At 44.0% G+C, this 16,725-nt stretch overlaps 1 pseudogene; it reads right to left on the reverse strand.

The window, feature by feature from the left end:
* Positions 1-1,068: 1,068 nt before the first annotated feature.
* The window catches only part of LOC148112573 (uncharacterized), a 39,088-nt pseudogene continuing 23,431 nt past the window's right edge, over positions 1,069-16,725 (reverse strand).

The raw sequence follows: 16,725 nt of genomic DNA on the forward strand, positions 1-16,725 counted from the left end.
AGCTTATTGCCCCCACAATCTGGGTCCTTATTTTACCTACCTTAGAAAGGATGGAAGGCTAAGTCAACCTTGAGCCTGGTGAGATTTGAACTTGCAGTAATTGCAGGCAGCTGATGTTAATAACAGTGCTTTAGTCTGCCGCGTCACCAGGGCATTGTATTATATTGCAAGCCACCCAGAGTCCCCTTTGAACTGTGTGATGAGCAGCATATAAATTAAATAAATATGTGCAAGGGGAACCTGAAATAATGAAAGTGGGACCAAACTTGTGTATGTTCAAGAAAAAAGAAAAAGAGGGAGGTGCTATTGATGTTGCTGGCAGTAATTTATTCTTTACATAAGGTGCAAAGCCATCAAAAATATCAAAGAGTGTTTTCTTCCACTGATACTCACGTATTCCTGCCTCCCTGGCCAGACGAAGAGTTCTCTCACTTACCCCTGACAACTGCCTTGATGGTAACTGAAATAACAGAAGATAATACAAAATTATAATGCACAAAAATCACAATAATGTTAATGTATTATGGTTTTGTCTTAATTTAGTGTATTATCCCCTATACCCCTGATGGCGAACCTATGGCACATGTGCTAGAGGTGGCATGCAACGCCCTCTCTGATGGCACGTGAACAGTCACCCCAGTTCAGCTCTGCTGCGCATGCACATATACCTCCCACCGACCAGGTAATCTTTAGGTCTCTGCCATGCATGCGTGGGAATGGGGCTCGTGCAGGGGCCACCCATACATGCGCCTGGGGGGCAGGGCACACAGGACACACACATGTGCGGGGGGCAGAACGTGTGCAGGGGCCACGTGCACGTGCACAGGGGTGGAGTGCATGTGTGGGGGTTGCACGCACATTGCATTTGGGGATTTGGGCGCGCTTTGGGCGTGCTTTGGGCACTTGGTCCAGAAAAGGTTACCCATCACTATCCTATACTGTATTGTCCATATAATTTTTATATTTATTTATTTATTTATTTATTTATTTATTTATTTATTTATTCATTCATTCATTCATTCATTCATTCATTCATTCATTCATCCATTCATGCGCAAGATGGTGACGCTAGCTGAGATCGCGGCGTGAGGATGAGCACTGACCTACCTTTTGGGACCCTCTGAGGGTCGCCCTGAAGACCTGGCGACCCGGGTCCAGTTGGGGGAACTTCTTCCCATTCCGGGGATGGCTTTCTGCTCCCTCTTGAACATCGTGGTGGGAGCAGAGAGCAGAGAGCAGAGAGCAGAGAGCACAGCGTCGGCGAGGCTCGGAAGCCTCGGAACAGCTGAGAGGCAGCGGGGCGGCGGTTTTCCTCCCCAGCTGGAGCTCGCTGGGAGTGGAAGCGGCGGCGGTGGCATTGCGCTGGGGGCGCCTACCACGTGGACACTGCCCCAGGCTCTGGCTTTGTTGAGGTGCTGTCGTGGCTGTTGGGGCTGCCAGTTCCCTAAAAAATCTCAGGGACGCTGCCGGGATTTCATTACGGCAGTGGGGGATGGCGACGAGGGCAACAACCGCGAAGACTTCCGGCTGGCTCTGGCGGGGAGAGGAGCGCCCCATGGCCTTGATGAGGGGCGCTAGTGTGGCCGAGGACCATCTTTTCGAGCCAGGATAGACGAGGATTGGGTGTGTTATCGAGGGGGGTCTCCACTGGGGTGTTTTAGAGTGCCCTCGGGGACTGGGGGGGTTAAAGTGTAACCCCCCCCTCTTTCCATCTCTCCCCCCTTGGAACACGCCCTTCTCGGACTTGCGCCCTCTTTTGGCTTCACCTCGCTGACATAAATAGCTCGCTTATTCCACCTGAGCCCTTCCCCTATTTGTTTGGAGGACTAATATCATCTGAACAGGAGCTGGTATATGACTCCATCCCACCAGCTGAGAGGACCAGCCAAGAGCCTAACCACTGTGAGAGAGTGACTTGGGCTCTGAGCCCCACGGGCTGAGCTGGGATGGCAGTAGCTATTTTGCACTTTGCACTTTGTACCTGCTGGCAGGGGAATGACCATCGGACAAACCGCTGTGAGAGGGCGGATTGGGGACTTATATCCTGGGTGCTGTACTGTCTCTGTTGTACCATCATTCGGCACCTGCACTTTACACTTACACTTTGCTGGCAGAGGGACGGATCATCGAATCCGCCGTGAGAGGGCGGATTTTGGACCTATATTATGGGTGCCAAGTGCGCAAGTTGAACCATTACTTCCATCTCACCAGTAAAGGGGGTAGACCATCGAGCCAAGCCACTGTGAGAGGGCGGTATGATTTATTCTTCCTCCCCCCTTGGACTGTGTCGACCTGGAGACGGACTTGGCCTCTGTTGTGAGAGAACAGTGGACTGGGTCTTGAATCCTTTTGTGGCTCCTGTCTTTTTATGTTCTCCCTCGGACTTTTCTGTATGGACCCTTTAGGGGAAGGTCACCCCATCCCTGTGGCAAGATGTACACAGCAGCGGAGCTTCTTGGTCTGTGAGATTCCCCCCTCTCGCAGGCTTGGCCCCCCACGTTATCGAGGGCCTACCTCGATGACGGATTTTGGAATCCCGAGAGGTGGCATGCTGCAAAGAGGGGGGTGAGGGGTTTTTTAAAATTGTCTTTGTGTAAATTTTTAAGGGGTTTGGGGAGGGGGGTGGGGAGGGAGGCCAGTCCTGTTGTTAATGGTGCCATAGGGGGTACGGACTCTGGGGGAAAGGGGACTGTTAGAATGCCCTCTATTGAGGGCTTTTCCATCAATACGCTGAGTGGGAGGGGCAGGTATGGCGGGAGCAGGGGGCCGCATCATGTGGTGGGGGCACGCGCTCGCTATCTCCGAGCGATTGCGTGCCCCGGTCCCCTTAGCTCTTCCCGTTCCTCAGGCTGCTTAGAGTCTCAGGGCCCGAGTTTCCGGCTGATGTTGTGTAATGCCAGGTCCGTAGTAAATAAAGCCCCCCTCATTTGTGATCTTATTCAGGAGGGGGGAGCGGACCTGGCAGGTATTATGGAGACCTGGTTGGGCCATGAGGGGGGGGGTTCCCCTCGTGGAGATGTGCCCATCAGGCTTCCGTGCATTTCATCAGCCGAGAGCTCAGGGCAGGGGCGGGGGGGTGGCGGTCATTATAAGAGAGGGTCTTGATCCGAGGGAGACCACTGTGCCTCAGATAGCCGGATGTGAGTCCCTCTTCGTGAAGTGGGGTCGTGGGGTGCAGATGGGTCTGTTGATCACATACCTGGCTCCCTGCCACGTGGCGACGACCCTGCCCGAACTCCTCAATGTTATAGCTGAGGTGGCGGCTGATACCCAGACTTTTGGTCATGGGGGATTTCAACTTGCCATCCATTGGTGAAACTTCTGAGGTAGCTCGGGAGTTCATGGCTTCCATGACAGCCATGGACCTGACCCAAGTAATTCACGGCCCTACTCACATGGGGGGACACACTCTGGACTTAGTTTTTGTCTCTGGTCAGTGGTTGAGTGGCCTTGATATAGGGGATATAGATACTGAACCCTTGTCATGGTCTGACCACTCGCTCCTTCGACTTGACTTTCTGACCGCCGCACCCCGTCGCAGGGAGGCGGAGCCGACCAGGTGGTTCCGCCCCAGGCGCCTGATGGATCCTGATAGGTTCCAGATGGAGCTTGGGCCATTTCCTGAAACTCTAGCTCACGACTCGGCTGATGACCTGGTGGCCGCCTGGGATAGTGCGGCTGCCGGGGCTTTGGACCGGGTCGTGCCTTTGCGGCCTCTGACCCGGCACCGAACTCACTTAGCTCCTTGGTTCTCCGAGGAGCTGAGAGAGATGAAGCGCCAGAAAAGACGCCTAGAGAGTGGTTGGAGGGCCAGTCGTTCCGAATCCGACTTGACACTGGTAAGGTCTCATATTAAGACCTACCTAGTGGCGATAAAAGTGGCGAAATCTAGCTATTTTGCCGCTCTTATCGCGTCATCAGATAACCGCCCAGCCGCCCTGTTCAGGGTGACCCGCTCCCTTCTCCATCTGGGAGCGCGGGAGGACCCCTTGCAGGGCAGAGCTGAGGATTTTGTACAGTATCTGGATGATAAAATAACTCAGATTCGGGAAGACTTGGCCACTGACTGGGTTAGTTCAGACGAGATGACTGAGGCAGGCCTTGAGAATGTTATCTGGGAGGAGTTCGATCCTGTGGCTCCCGAGGACGTGGACAGGATCTTGGGATGGCTGAACGCCACCACATGTTTATTGGACCCGTGTCCCTCCTGGTTGGTGCTGGCTTCCCAGGAGGTTACACGAGGCTGGCTCCAGGGAATTATCAACGCTTCTTTGAGTGAGGGTGTCCTGCCGGCCGCCTTGAAAGAGGCGGTGGTGAGGCCTCTCCTCAAGAAGCCATCCCTGGATCCGGCTGTTTTGGCTAACTATCATCCAGTCTCCAACCTTCGCTTTATTACGAAGGTTGTTGAGAGTGTGGTGGCGCGACAGCTTCCACAGTACCTGGATGAAGCTGTCTATTTGGATCTGCTCCAGTCCGGTTTCAGACCTGGGTACAGCACGGAAACGGCATTGGTCGCGTTGGTGGATGATCTCTGGAGGGCTCGGGATAGGGGTTACTCCTCTATCCTGGTCCTGTTAGACCTCTCAGCGGCTTTTGATACCATCGACCATGGTATCATGTTGCGCCGGCTGGAGGGACTGGGAGTGGGGGGCACCGTTTTGCGATGGTTCTCCTCCTATCTCTCCGACCGGTCGCAATCCGTGTTGACAGGGGGGCAGCGGTCGACCCCGAGGCGCCTTGTTTGTGGGGTGCCACAAGGGTCGGTCCTCTCGCCCCTCCTGTTCAACATTTATGTGAAGCCGCTGGGTGAGATCATCCGTGGTTTTGGGGTGGAGTACCATCAGTACGCTGATGATACTCAGCTGTACATCTCCACCCCAGACCATCCCAACGATGCCTTGGAAGTGATGGGCCTGGATGGGGAGAAACAGGCTTCGACTCAACCCTTCCAAGACCGAGTGGCTGTGGCTGCCGGCGTCCCGGTATAGCCAGCTGACGCCATCGCTGGTTATTGGGGGTGAATCATTGGCCCCCACGGAAAGGGCCCGCAACTTGGGTGTCCTCCTGGATGCACGGCTGTCCTTAGAAGGGCATATGATGGCCGTGGCCAGGCTTTTTATCAGGTTCGCCTGATACGCCAGTTGCGCCCCTTTCTGGATCGGGACTCCCTATGCACAGTCACTCAAGCACTCGTCACTTCTCGTCTGGACTATTGTAACGCTCTCTACATGGGGCTCCCCTTGGGGTACACCCGGAGGCTCCAACTGGTGCAGAATGCGGCCGCGCGGGGGATTATGGGAGCGACTGGGCGCTCCCATTTGACTCCTCTCCTGCGCGAGCTGCATTGGCTTCCGGTGGACTTCCGGGTGCGCTTCAAGGTGTTGGTGATCACCTTTAAAGCGCTCCATGGCTTAGGGCCAGGGTACTTACAGGACTGCCTTCTGCCACCAATAGCCTCCCACCCGCCAGTTCGCTCCCACAGAGAGGGCCTCCTCAGGGTGCCGTCAGCTAGACAATGCCGGCTGGCGACCCCCAGGAGGAGAGCCTTCTCTGTGGTGGCACCTACCCTTTGGAACAATCTACTCCCAGAGATACGAGTGATCTCCGACCTCCGGACCTTTCGTCGGGCCCTAAAAACTCATCTCTTTCAGTTAGCCGGTCTCTCTTGATTTTATGGTTGGTTTTAAATTTTGATATGGATTTTAAATTGATAAATTTTAAACTATGGGCCAAATTTAATTATTTTAAATCTATTTTTAATCGTATTTATGTATAAATGTTTTTATTTTGGCTGTTCACCGGCCTGAGTCCGAAAGGAGAAGGGCGGTATAGAAATTCGAATAATAAATAAATAATAAATAAATAAATTCATTCATTTATTTATAAAATTTGTATGCTGCCCTATCTCCGAGGACTCACGGCGGCTCACAACAACAATCGATCAAGCGACTGTTAAAAACAACAAAAACAACAAATATACACAAAAGAATAAAAAAGTTTTTTAAAAAATTTAAAATATACTACCCCATCAGTCCAGGCCGGACTGATATATAAATAAATATAATTTATATATAATATAAATATAATATATATATATATATATATATATATATATATATATATATATATATATATATATATATATTTACTGATGTTTTATTTTGCCATACACGAAATAAATAAAACTATAATGTTAAAAAATATTATACAACTACCTGGGAAAAGAAGAAAAACTTATAGGAAAAAATAATAGTGTAAAGAAGACAGGCTATTGAGCATGTTATGCTAATCATGAATAGATTGGACACTACAGAAATAGGATATCAGATTTCCAGGGGCCTTCCTCCAGAAACCCATGAATGCTCCTTCTGATCAAGGATTAAGGAGTGCTGTTGCAGAACACATAGCTTATTGCCCTAGGAAATGAGCTTTTTGTCAGATTCATGTTGAGGCCTCGCCAAAAAGATCAAAGCAAGGAATGCAGTTTGTACATAGAAGAGCTGGCAAAGTTTACATTACAAGCAGAGGTTGTGCTTGTTTAGTTATGGATGCAAATACTGTATGCTGAAGAGATGCAAATATTAGGAATACAAATGGTGTGTCCTTGTGAAGTAAACAAATGGTGTGTCCTTGTGAAGTGCAGCCTATACATATTTTCTGGCACAAGCCATGAGTAAATATTAGAATGGAATGGAATGGAACAGAAAGAATGGAGCAGAATGGAAGAGGAGAAGAGAGGGGAGGGGAGGGGAGGGGAGGAGAGGAGAAGGGAAGGGAAGAAGAGAGGAGAGGAGAGGAGAGGAGAGGAGAGGAGAGGAGAGGAGAAGAGAAGAGAAGAGAAGAGAAGAGAAGAGAAGAGAAGAGAAGAGAAGAGAATACTTTATTGACCAAGTGTGATTGAACACACAAGGAATTTGCCTCCGGTGCATAAGCTCTCAGTGTACATACGAGCAACAAGTGATAAATTATGAACATAATCATAAAATACAATAATCATAAATCATAAGATACAACATTCAGTGATAGTCATAGGATACCAAATAAGCAATCAACATACAGTAAATCATAATACAATACTAATAAAAGCAATCAATATAAAGCATAAGATACAAACATCGAAGTTATTGACATAAGAAGCTAAGAAAATGGGTAATAGCAAAGATGAGAAGGATAATATAATTCAATCCTAGTAGGTGGTTTGACATCCCAGGGCATAGGACATGTTGTGGAAATTAGTTGTTTAGTAGAGTGATAGCATGGGGGAAAAATTGTCCTTGTGTCTAGTTGTTTTGGCGAGCAATGCCCTATAGCAGGGCTGTCAAACTCCTGGACCACGGGCTAGATACGTTACACATTGGCCATACCAATACCCGGTTTAGCGAAGGGGAAAAAAGTCCCGATATGTCATGTGACTCCACAGTGATGACGTGAGTTAGACACCCCTGCCCTATAGCATCATCTTGAGGGAAGAAGTTGAAACAGTTTATTAGTGGGGAATCCAAGTAAAGAAAGGATAACAGCTAACTGTAATGTGATAGAATTATTTAAATAATTGCATAAGATTTTGTGGAAGGATACAAGGCTCTTTCAAAATGGAGCTTTCCTCTAGGTGATAATTTTATCACCAAGAGCCCCTGTCTGACAGAAATTGGTGCTTAAGAAATAGGAAATACTCTCTCTCTCTCTCTCTCTCTCTCTCTCTCTCTCTCTCTAATGTATGTATTACTAATATACCTGTAACTTGTATTTTTAGAATAGTTTCTTTCCAAATCAGACAATGTGATTGTCTGGATTTGTTTTCTCATTTTGTCTCTCATAATTGAGGTCTACCTATGTTGACAATTACAGGCCTCTCTCATTTTTTTAAGTGGGAGAACTTGCACAATTGGTGGCTGACTAAATACTTTTTTGCCCCACTGTGTGTGTGTGTGTGTGTGTGTGTGTGTGTGTGTGTGTGTATGTATGTATGTATGTATGTATGTATGTATATATGCAATGCCATCTCCTGGGACCAGATGGACAATTTTTGGACTACAGCAGTGATGGCTAACCTTTTTGCCATTGTGTGCCAAAAGCGGGGGGAACGCGAGTAGGGTCGCATGCATGTGTGCTCACACCCATAGTGCAATGCGCCCCATCCCCCCGTGCATGCACTTGCTCCCTCCCACTTTTTGCACATGATGGCCTGACGGGCCTGGTAGGCCTGTTTTTCACCCTCCCCAGGCTCTAGAGGCTTTCTTGGAGCCTGGGAAGGGCGAAAACGGCCTTCCCAACCCCCCCCCCGAGGCCTTCCAGAGACTGGAAATAGCCTGCTTCCCAACTTCTGGTGGGCCCGGAAGGCCCAAAAATCAGCTGGCGCACAGGTGCACTGCAGCTGAACTAGGACAATGCTCACATGCCCACCAATATGGCTCAGCGTGCCACGTGTGGCACACATGCCACCTGTGGCACGCGTTCCATAGGTTCGCCATCACAGGACTAGAGCAAAGAGAAGGTCCAAAAGTCACATTTCCATTAAGGTTTGAGACAGTTAGACAATATATCCTCTCAGACAATACATCACTCCCATTCTTCAGGGTGCTTTATTTCTCCAGTTTCTACTGCTCTCCACTGCTGTATTTTTGTCCTTCTAGTCTCCTCTCCCAATCCCTTTCTTTCATTCTTGTTCTCTTATCTCCTTACTAGTTTGTAGTATGTATAACTTCTATCAGCTTGAAGCCTGAATCAGTCATTGTGCAGCATATTAAGGGCCATCCAAGTAGATAAAATGGAATCCATTTGGAGAGGTTAAAGGTGAAATGGAAGGCTTAGATGTCCACAAAGCTTGGAACTTGCAAAGGAAATTACAATTACTAAGTAAAGGAAAGCTTACATTTCATTTTCCACACCCAAACTACAAGACCTATACCACTTTCTTTTCATGTACTCTGGCATAGGCCTGCAGATTGCATATAGCTGATGAAGCGTACTTATCATAATATCTGGGAGCAGAAAGTGAAGACAATAACTCTATTAGTGTCCATGTACCACATATCCTCCTCTACTATCTCCATTATTTTAATGTAAGGGAAATCAAGGGAACAGTAAAGTGTAAAGTTTTCAAGATACATCCGTAAAATTTAACCTTTTAATTATAATTAAATTACATTTCAAGCAGAGGATTTACTCAAATGTGCTTTGTTCCCCAATTATACAGTAAGCAGTGTTTGACTCTAATGAAGAAGAAAGTTATGTTTCTCCAATATAACAAACAAAACAAACAAACAAACATCAAGCCAAAATCCACCATCTCTCCTTGAGAGTGAATGATTGAAAATGATTGAGTTCAACATCCTATTTCTACAGTAGTCAACATTTAAACATCCTAGCCTTTTTTGGATACCTTCTTTAAGGGCTCCTACACCAGGTGAAGTGAGATGGGAAGTCATGGAAGACAAAGCCTTCTTAGAAGGTATTTATGGGATGTCACATATTTTATCAACAGAGACACATATTTCTATAATTTTATATTCAGTTTTGAGAAAATGTCTTCTATGAGGTTTCTACAAATCAAGATGATCAATTAATCATTGGAAGGTTTCAGTGGTAATATTCAGTTTAGATTGCACCTGGCAGGTTCTCAATCAATGCCTATATCCAGGGCAAAGCAAGTACATACTGTATACCACTCAGTACACCTAGCAAAAATACAATGTTATGTTTATTAAGCATCAGCAAACATCAAAACAGTTAAATTGTAAAATGGAATAAAAGACAGATAAAAGGGAGAAAGACATGAAAGAAGTAAAAAGGACAGAGGACTCAATAGCAATGATTTACATTACAGATAGTCCTCAACATATGACCATTCAGTCATTGATTGTTCAACGTTACAATGGTGTTGAATGAATGATAATTACAACTGACTTGGTTATGGAAAGCTGGCAGGAGATGGCCTCTTAACAATCATGGAATTCAGTTAATAATGGCAATTATGACTGCAGGGATTGCCATCACTAAACAACCTAGTCATCCTTTATGTCAGCATTGCCTAGCAATGTAAATTCTGGACCCAATTTCTGTCATAAGTTGAGGACTCCTGTATCTATTATTTCTATAGGTAATTGTTGGCTTATGTCCATTCAATCAGTGATTGTTCAAAGTTACAGTGGCACTGAAAAAACTTACTAGTTCTTGAAGTTCCATCAAATGAAGGCCATTTGATTCTGGAGTCTAGGAATAGTTTGTGCAATGGCACATGTTGTTCATGCTTTTTCTACATTGCAGCATTCAGCATTATGGCTTGTTTCCCGATGCAGCAGACAATGGACACATCTTTGTAAAAGAGTCATGCAGTGGATTTCCTCACGACCTGTAATGCCACAGCCCAAAATGGTTGCCTAGATTAACCTACAGTATTTCAACTAGGGCAGGATTCCTATTAGTGAATCATAGCTGATTTTAGCATTTCTCCTTCTCCTTGCGTGCTGATAGAACTCAACTGTGGACACATTTCATATTATTTCAGGATGCTGCAATCGGAAATGCCTACTTTTGGCTGATCCATACACAGTGTGACTGTGCTTGGTAACCCAGTAGGTTTGGGTGGTGGAATTCATCTTCATGCGTTATTTTGTTCTAAACAGTTACAAAATACTAATTAAGAAACAGGAAATAAACAGTCCTGCAACAGTCCATGAACAGCTTCTCTAATTGCAAAGATTAGGGTTGGGCAAAGACTTAGATTGGATAGATTATATCAAGGGCTAGTGAAGAAAAGTAGGCATGCCTGTGAAATGATTTCGTGCTAACCCATTTGTTCTTTCAGGTTTCAGGCATTGAATATTTGAATTTTTATATACAATAAATACAAAACAAAACAAGACAAGATAAAGCAAAAATGGCAAGCAATTTTGATTCTATGGAATTTTTAGGATGTAGAGGACATTTTTGTTCTAGCAACTTATAACCATCATTGCAGCAATATTAACATCTGTCCCAGGGGTAGGTTCTACTTACCTTTACTACTGGTTTACAACAGGATCGCGCGCACGCGCCTTGCTTCAGCACATGTGCCTTGCTTCTGTGCATGCACCTTGCTTCTGTGCGTGCGCCTTGCTTCTGCGCATGTGCAGATCGCTTCTGATGACGTCAGGGTCATTGGGCGGAGCCTCCCGCCGGTTTTACTACCGGTTCTATAGAACCAGTCCGAACCGGGGGCAACCCACCACTGATCTGTCCCCATTTTTATTATTTTTTTTATCCCACTTTTATTATTTTTTATAAATAACTAAAGGCAGCAAACTTATCTAATACTCATTCCTCTTCCAATTTCTCCCACAACATTTTTGTGAAGTGAAGAGAACTAAGGTGAATTGAGAAAAAGTGACTGGCCCAAATTCACCCAGCTGGCTTTCATGCCTTAAATGTGACTAGAACTCAATGTGTCCTGGTTTCTATCCTGGTGTCTTACATGATCCAGGAATATATTTAGGTAGCTAATGAGGAAATGACCCAAGAAAATATTACAAATTCAGAAGAGAGCTAAGACACCTAACAATTACAGAGATAATTTTGCGCTTCAAGGTTTGGATCAATGATTTCACGCTCGTTTTAGCTTAGTGAACTATGGCAGCTACAACATACAGACAAGATATAAATAATCACTGTTTCAATACTGGGCAATTGTTAACTAAAGAGTCATTTTGACAGGATGGGAAGAAGGACAGGTTCCAAATTTGGCAGCTAGAACTGATGTTTGGAGAAGAGAAAGTGTGGGAGTGAATCTTTCCTATCCGATAAAAAAGCTGAATTATTCTGTAAATTATTCTGGAATAAATTGTAGCTTTAGGCAGATGAGTTAGGCTCTATTTTGGGTTAAATGTCTGAATTACAGGCGCATATATGATGGCATGCTAATTTTCTTGATGTCATTGGGTGTTATATAATCACTGGGTAGAAGTGTATGGTGTATTGATGGAAATTAAAACTATTTCTGTGTAAATTAATTAATCTGCTCACCACATGTTTTACAGAGCCTAATTATCAGATTTTCCACCATTAATATCATATTTTAAATTCAGAACAGGCTTTCCTGAATCTAAGGAATTAGGAAAATATGCTTCACAGGGTTCATAAGTAACAGACTGCCTTTAGAACAGAAAAATGCTAGAAGAGGATATACTTTGGCCCACTTGGGTATGATTCAGTCTGGATAAGGTCTAGGTTGATGTAAAACCCAGAAAATATGTTAGAATTATATTCACATGCAGCAAATCAGCCCTCAGCAATGCTAACAATTGGGATGTTCCAGTCAAAAATTAATCCATGATAATCTGGGCTAAATCTGTTTGTCTCCTACACTTGCATTTTGCAAAGGAAGACAATGGGAAATGAAGGAACAAAAAGCAATGAAATCTTGTTGGCTCCAGGCTTCCAGATTTCAGGTCAGATCAGGTCTGGATATTTCGCTGTGCACTCAAGACCCTGTTGTTCCGCCAGGCCGGGCTATCAACATAATAATTTTAAATTGGGTGTTTTAAATTTCTGGGGTTTTAAATTGAGCTGAATTATTTAATAATTTTAAATAATTTTAATTGATGTTTGTCTTGTGCTTTTAATAGGCTGTACACCGTCCTGAGTCCTTCGGGAGAAGTGCGGTATAGAAATAAAATTATTCTTATTCTTATTCTTATTCATAAATACCTATTGTCAGTTCTATTTTCTTCTACTCTTCTTAGATAGATATTTAATTTTTATACTAGTAAAGTAGTCTTTGATTTACAATAATTCATTTAGCAACTGGAGTTACAAAGGCACTGGAAAAAGTGACACAATTGTTTTGTGATCAAAATTCAGACGCTTGGCAACTGACTGATATTTATGATGGTTGTTGTGTCTTAAGGTTATGTAATCAACTTTTGCAACTTTCTGACAAGCAAAGTCAATGGGGAAGCCAGATTCATCTAGCAACCATGTTACTAACTTAATAAGATTAACATGATTCACTTAACAACTGTGGCAAGAAAGGTCGTGACAAAACAGTCTCACTTACCAACAGAAATTTTGGGCTCAATTATACTCGTAAATCGAATAGGTAATACCCACTATTTTCCACTACAATTTCATCCATGTGAATTAGGTTGAGCTGAGAGAGAATGATTATCCCAAACCAAGGGTAGGCTAGAACTGAGTCTTCCTCCACTCCTAGTACCAAATCCCAACCATTACAATATATACAGTATATCTACGGGGAGGGTTTGCAGTTGGAGCTTGGAGCTGAGCCATCTGTGCAGATAACAAAGCTAATTGCTGCTGAAGCTGCAGGTTCTCAGCATGAAGCTGCTCCATCATGATAAAGGTTTGTTGGTAATTAGCCTTGTTAGGTAGAAAAGCAAACTGTTGTGACCAAGGCCCAAGTAGTGATTACCATACACAATTCAGTCCTCAACAAACTTATTTGACACACCTGCAGTAATGCTTCCAAACCAGACAGTATTGCAATATGACAGGATGCTCTTGATCATCCCTCTATAGAAAGTGGTAAGGACAGGGGAAGGAAGATGAACTTTTATCATGCAACACAGAAAATGTAGGTGCTGCTGAGCCCGTTTCACCAGTGTCTCACTGTTGAGTGACAAAGCTAGGCTACTCGTTAGCTGCATATCCATAAACTTGATGCTAACCATTTCCACAGGTAAATCATTAATACGTAGAGTTGTGTGGCTGTGCCTGCCTTTAAGTCTGAGTAGGTCTGAATAATGCAACACTTTTTGTGTGGTGTGATATATATTGCTCCTTGCCCAGTTGCTTCAGTCTGTAAGGAGGCATTCATCTACATTGCACTTTTTTTCAGATACCTGATGATTACTGTTGACAAATTTCTTCATAAAAATGATTTGGGAGGATGATAGTCCAACAAACTCCCAAGAAAGGTAATTACCCTGGAGCAATATACAGAAGAACAGAAGAAGAACAGAAAAATAGTTGGAATGGGTAACATTTTTTAAATCAGAAAAGGGTGACATTTATATAATCAAAGGCAAATGTACTAAGAATAATTTTGATCAGTCTATGCTAGGCCTGGCAGATCTGGCACAGTAAATGTGCCAACACTGTCCACTGAACATTATGTCTTGCTTAATAATGTTTCTATTATCATACCTATGCAATGTCCATATTTTACCAGGTTAGGGATTTGGCTGAGTACAAGCAAACAGAATCTAGCTAGCAAATAAATGGAAAAAGAACCCAAATGACTTCAAGACCTATATACATTTTTAATTTTTTTAACTCATTGCATCAAGAAAGGCATTAACAAATAGCTTTAATTTTGACACCTGCCCAGATTTGGAGCATAAGAAAGCCCTGGTAAAACTGGATGACTCAGATTATTTTTTTTTATGACCAATTGCTTTTATCCAGGATAGAGACTTGTTTTTCCAATGATAGCTCAATGCTAATCAATGATTTAAAAAGACTCCAAACTACAACTACAATGTTTATAAATATAACTTTGAGGCAATAATGTTGGGCTTGCAGAATCTGGGCATTCCAAATCTAAACTATGCTGAATTCTATAAAGTTGAGTTCTATATATGTTAAGGGTAGGAAAAAAATGGGAGGGAAAGATGATATTCTCTAAACCATGTTTCTTGTCTCTACAAGTAACATTTTCCCTGCTATCTAATGAATATTAGATGTCTCTCAAAATAAAAAAAAAATCTAAAGAAGATGTTTCAAATTACCAATGTCCTGATTTCAACAAAAATTCCATAGCCTAGGCCAGGGATCAGCAACTTTAAACACTCAAAGAGCCATTTGGACCTGTTTCCCACAGAAAAGAAAACACCAGGAGCCACAAATCCTGGGAGGATGTGCCAGCTCAACGTCACTCACTCCCATCCAGTCACATGACACCCCCCCCGCCACACCTATCCAGCTAGTCATTAGGGAAGAGAACCGGTTCTTAACACCGGGAACCACAAAACCTTTTGACATCTCTCTCTCTCTCTCTCCCTCCCCCTCTCTGTCTCTCTCTCTCTCTCTCTCTCCCCCTTTCCCCCCTCTCTCTGTATCTCTCTCACTCTGTGACTCTCTATGTCCCTCTCTCTCCCCTCTCCATCTTCCCCTCTCTCTCCCCCCTCTCTGTGTCTCTCTCCCCCCTCTCTCTGTATCTCTGTGTGTGTGTGTCTCTCCCTCCCACTCTCTCTCCCCATTCTCTCCCCCCTCTCTCTGTATCTCTATCTCTGTCTCTCTCCCTCCCACCTCTCTCTGTATCTCTCTCTATGTCTCTCTCTCCCCTTTCTCCCCCTCCCCCTCTCTGTCTCTATCTCTGTCTCTCTGTCTCTCTCTCTCCTCGTCTCTTTGTATAGCTCTCTGTGTGTCTCTTTATCTCGCCCCCCTCTCTATCTCTCTCTCTCCCCCTCTCCCTCTCTATCTTCCCCCCTCTTTCTCTTCCCCTCAATCTCTTCTTTAAAAGAGTGTTAGAGCAGTGTTTGAGTACCCAAAAACCTCTGGAGGCAAGTCTTGTCATTGATTAATTGTTCTCACTGACAGGAAATTTTTCCCTATTCTAGGTTAGTTCTCTCCTTGATTAGTTTCCTTCTATAGCTTCTTGTCCTGCCTTCAAGTGCTTTGGAAAATAGGTTGACCCGTCTTCTTTGTGGCAGCCCATTAGATATTGGAATACTGCTATCATGTCACTTCTAGTCATTCTTTTCATTAAACTAGACATACCCAATTCCTGCAACAGTTCTTCATATGTTTGCTATCATGTCACTACTAGTCCGTCTTTTCATTAAACTAGATACCCAATTCCTGCAACAGTTCTTCTAATCATCTGTGTTGCTCTTCTCTGCACTCTGAGAAGTATTAAAAAGGAAATTCAAGGTGATTAAAAAAGTGAATCTAAATCAAATTTTGAGTCCTTTAGAAAGGCTACATTAATGGCTCAGACCATGATGGAACCCATATTTCCCAGCTAATCACAAGTGACTGTAAAAAGCTCCAATTCTGTTCTTGATTCACAAAACAAAACAGTTATTCAAAATATACAGTATGTTGGTAATCTCAAGACTTCTCTATCCTCCAGAAGAATTATCAGCAGTCTGAATCTCTCATCCATGTGCCTTTCAGCCACAATATCCTTCACAAAATGCAGAGTATCCCTTTGCCTGCCTTGCAGGAAGCACCTCAGTTCTTTTCTACAGCCTTCATCTGCTGAGGTAAAATGTGAATATAATCCTCTCAAAAGCAAGATATGGTCAATTCGAAATCCCTAGGAAGTTTTTATTCTGAAAGTCATTGTAGGCAGACTACCAACTCCCAATTTAATACCAAGTGACCCATAGAAGGAAGCCACTTGCTATGGGAAACTTAACCTCTAGGGAACTGGACATAAGATGAATATGTCATCTTATGCTTATTAAACAGCCTCCCTTATTCATTTCATTCTCAGCCATTTGCAGCATGACTCTATTCTCATCATACAGTAGCTATATGATGTGGGTGTTTCTGACATTTCCAATGGTCTCAAACCTTGTCCCTTCCAGGCAGCAATTTATTCCATGCTTTATTGCTGTCTGTTACCTTATGCCTTCTCTATTGCACGTTATTTTTATGTTCTTCCCCACCATGTTGTTTGGAATGTCGTTTTTAACATTTTTCCTCTTTGGAGATTTTTGTTCCAGCTAATATTTAGCATAAAATTCCCAAGCAGATTTTTCAGCTTTATTATTAACAGTC

Source organism: Pantherophis guttatus, chromosome 8 (genome assembly GCF_059756535.1).
Source record: "Pantherophis guttatus breed Tessera chromosome 8, ASM5975653v1, whole genome shotgun sequence".
Classification (NCBI taxonomy): Eukaryota; Metazoa; Chordata; class Lepidosauria; order Squamata; family Colubridae; genus Pantherophis; species Pantherophis guttatus.